The following is a 4414-nucleotide window of genomic DNA, read 5'->3' as shown; positions in this document are numbered from 1 at the left end:
CTGATTTCACTGAGCAGTGGTTTGTAGTTCTCCTTGAAGAGGTCCTTTACATCCCTTGTAAGTTGGATTCCTAGGTATTTGATTCTCTTTGAAGCAATTGTGAATGGAAGTTCATTCCTGATTTGGCTCTCTGCTTGTCTGTTACTTGTGTATAAGAATGCTTGTGATTTTTGCACATTAATTTTGTATCCTGAGACTTTGCTGAAGTTGCTTATCAGCTTAAGAAGATTTTGGGCTGAGACGATGGGTTTTCTAAATATACAATCATGTCATCTGCAAACAGGGACAATTTGACTTCTTCTTTTCCTAACTGGATACCCTTGATTTCTTTCTCTTGCCTGATTGCCCTAGCCAGAACTTCCAAGACTATGTTGAATAGGAGTGGTGAGAGAGGGCATCCCTGTCTTGTGCCAGTTTTCAAAGTGAATTTTTCCAGTTTTTGCCCATTCAGAATGATATTAGCTGTGGGTTTGTCATAAATAGGTCTTATTATTTTGAGGTACGTTCCATCAATACCGAATTTATCGAGCGTTTTTAGCATGAAGGGCTGTTGAATTTTGTGAAAAGCCTTTTCTGCGTCTATTGAGATAATCATGTGGTTCTTGTCTTTGGTTCTGTTTATATGCTGGATTACATTTATTGATTTGTGAATGTTGAAACAGCCTTGCATCCCGGGGATGAAGCCCACTTGATCATGGTGGATAAGCTTTCTGATGTGCTGCTGAATCCGGTTTGCCAGTATTTTATTGAGAATTTTTGCATCGATGTTCATCAGGGATATTGGTCTAAAATTCTCTTTTTTTGTTGTGTCTCTGCCAGGCTTTGGTATCAGGATGATGTTGGCCTCATAAAATGAGGTAGGGAGGATTCCCTCTTTTTCTATTGCTTAGAATAGTTTCAGAAGGAATGGTACCAGCTCCTCCTTGTACTTCTGGTAGAATTCAGCTGTAAATCCATCTGGTACTGGACTTTTTTGGTGGGTAGTCTATTAATTGTTGCGTCATTTCATAGCCTGCTATTGGTCTATTCAGGGATTCCACTTCTTCCTGGTTTAGTCTAGGGAGAGTGTAAGTGTCCAGGAAATTATCCATTTCTTCTAGATTTTCTAGTTGATTTGCGTAAAGGCGTTTATAGTATTCTCTGATGGTGTTTGTATTTCTGTGGGGTTGGTGGTGATATCCCCTTTACCATTTTTTATTGCGTCTATTTGATTCCTCTCTCTTTTCTTCTTTATTAGTCTTGCTAGCGGTCTGTCAATTTTGTTGATCTTTTCAAAAAACCAACTCCTGGATTCATTGATTTTTTGGAGGGTTTTTTGTGTCTCTATCTCCTTCAGTTCTGCTCTGATCTTAGTTATTTCTTGCCTTCTGCTAGCTTTGAATGTGTTTGCTCTTGCCTCTCTAGTTCTTTTAATTGTGATCTTAGAGTGTCAATTTTAGATCTTTCCTGCTTTCTCTTGTGGGCATTTAGTGCTATAAATTTACCTCTACACACTGCTTTAAATGTGTTCCAGAGATTCTGGTATGTTGTATCTTTGTTCTCATGGTTTCAAAGAACATCTTTATTTCTGCTTTCATTTCGTTCTGTACCCAGTAGTCATTCAGGAGCAGGTTGTTCAGTTTCCATGTAGTTGAGCGTTTTGATTGAGTTTCTTAGTCCTGAGTCTAGTTTGATTGCACTGTGGTCTGAGAGAAGTTTGTTATAATTTCTGTCTTGTACATTTGCTGAGGAGTGCTTTACTTCCAATTATGTGGTCGATTTTGGAATAAGTGCGATTGTGGTGCTGAGAAGAATGTATATTATGTGATTTGGGTGGAGAGTTCTATAGATGTCTATTAGGTCCGCTTGGTGCAGAGATGAGTTCAATTCCTGGATATAATTGTTAACTTTCTGTCTCGTTGATCTGTCTAATGTTGACAGCGGAGTGTTGAAGTCTCCCATTATTATTGTATGGGAGTCTAAGTCTCTTTGTAAGTCTCCAAGGACTTGCTTTATGAATCTGGGTGCTCCTGTACTGGGTGCATATATATTTAGGAGGGTTAGCTCTTCCCGTTGAATTGATCCCTTTACCATTATGTAATGGTCTTCTTTGTCTCTTTTGATCTTGATGGTTTAAGTCTGTTTTATCCGAGACTAGGTTTGCAACCCCTGCTTTTTTTTTGCTTTCCATTTGCTTGGTAGATCTTCCTCCATCCCTTTATTTTGAGCCTATGTATATCTCTGCATGTGAGATGGTTCTCTGAATGATCCTCACATAATAAATATAGAGAAGCTTTCTGAGAGATTGCTTTCTGATGTGTGACTTCATCACACTGAGTTCCACCCTTCCCTTCTTGGAAGAGTTGCTAACCCTGTTGTCGTGTATTCTGCAAAGTGATATTTGGGAGCCCATACGGGCCGATGGCGAAAAAGCAAGTATCCTCACATAATAAGCAGAGAGAAGCCTTCTGAGAGATTGCTTACTGAAATGTGACTTCATCACACAGAGTTCCAGCCTTCCCTTCTTGGAACAGTTTGTTAACACTGTTGTCGTGGTTTCTGCAAAACTGATATTGGGAGCTCATTGAGGGCTATGGTGAAAAAGGAAATATCCTCAGATTAAACTTGAAGGAAGCCTTCTGAGATAGTGGATTGCCATGTGTGAATTCAAATCACATCGTTACACGTTTTCTCTTCAGTGATCAGTTTGTTAACACAGTTTTCTGGAAGTCTGCAATGAGATACTTCATAGCGCAATGAAGCTTACGTGACAAAGGAAATATCCTCAGATGAAAACTAGAAAGAAGCTTTCTTAGAAACGTCTTCGTGATGTGTGAATTCATCTCACAGAGTTACACTTATGGTTCGTCGAGCAGTCCATTAACACTGTCTTGAGGAACCTGAGAAGGGCTTCCTTGGATCGCATGAGGCCTACAATGATAAAGGAAATTTCATCAGTTCAAAACGTTGAAAGCAGTTTTCTGAGAAACTTCTTTCTGATCAGTGAGTTCATCTCACAGACTTACAACTTAGACTTCAGGAAGCAGTTTGCTAATACTCTTTTCGTGGAAACTGCAAAGTGATATTTGGGAGCCCATAGGGGCCCACGTGAAAAAGGAAATATCCTCACATAATAACTAGAGAGAAGCTTTTGAGAGATTGCTTTCTGATGTGTGATTTCATCACACAGAGTTCCACCCTTCCCTTCTGGAACAGTTTGCTAACACTGTTGTCTGGGATATTGCAAAGTGATATTTGGGATCTTTGAGGGCTATGGTGAAAAGGAAACATCCTCAGATTAAAACTGGAAAGAAGATTTCTGAGAAACTGCATTGCCATGTGTGAATGCAACTCACAGAGTTAAACGTTTCTTTTCAGTGATCAGTTTGTTAACACAGTTTTCTGGAAATCTGCAATTAGATGCTTCATAGCGCAATGAAGCTTACGGTGACAAAGGAAATATCTTCAGATGAAAACTAGAAAGAATCTTTCTGAGAAGCTTCTTGGTGATTTTTGAATTCATCTCACAGAGTTACACTTATGTTTCGTGGAGCAGTCGATTAACACTGTCTTTGAGGAACCTGAGAAGGGCTTTTTGGATCGCAATGAGACCTACGCTGTTAAAGGACATTTCATCAGTTCAAAACGTGAAAGAAGCTTTCTGAGAAACTTCTTTCTGATCAGTGAGTTCATCTCACAGGCTTACAAATTAGACCTCTGGAAACAGTTTGCTAACACTCTTTTCATGGAAACTGCAAAGTGATATTTGGGAGCCCCTAGGATCCCATGGTGAAAAAGGAAATATCCTCACATTATAACTAGAGAGAAGCTTTCTGAGAGATTGCTTTCTGATGTGTGACTTCATCACAGAGAGTTCCACCCTTCCCTTCTTGGAACAGTTTGCTAACACTGGTGTCGTGGATTCTGCAAAATGATATCTGGGAGCTCATAGGGGCCCATGGTGAAAAAGGAAGTATCCTCGCATAAAATCTAGAGAGAAGCTTTCTGAGAGATTGCTTTCTGATGTGTGACTTCATCACACAGAGTTCCACCCTTCACTTCTTGGAACAGTTTGCTAACACTGTTGTCGTGGATTCTGCAAATTGATATTTGGGAGCTCATTGAGGGCTATGGTGAAAAAGAAAATATTCCCAGATTAAAACTGGAAAGTAGCCTTCTGAGAAACTGCATTGGATGTGTGAAAGCAACTCACAGAATTACACGGTTCTCTTCAGTGATCGGTTTGTTAACACAGTTTTCAAGAAATCTGCAATAAGATACTTCATAGCGCAATGAAGCTTACGGTGACAAAGGAAATATCCTCAGATGAAAACTAGAAAGAAGTTCCTTAGAAACTTCTTGGTGATGTGTGAATTCATCACACAGAGTTACTCTTATGTTTCGTGGAGCAGTCCATTAACACTGTCCTTGAGGA

This window comes from Rhinopithecus roxellana, chromosome 20, assembly GCF_007565055.1.
Source record: "Rhinopithecus roxellana isolate Shanxi Qingling chromosome 20, ASM756505v1, whole genome shotgun sequence".
Lineage (NCBI taxonomy): Eukaryota > Metazoa > Chordata > Mammalia > Primates > Cercopithecidae > Rhinopithecus > Rhinopithecus roxellana.
This window is presented reverse-complemented; position numbering follows the sequence as displayed.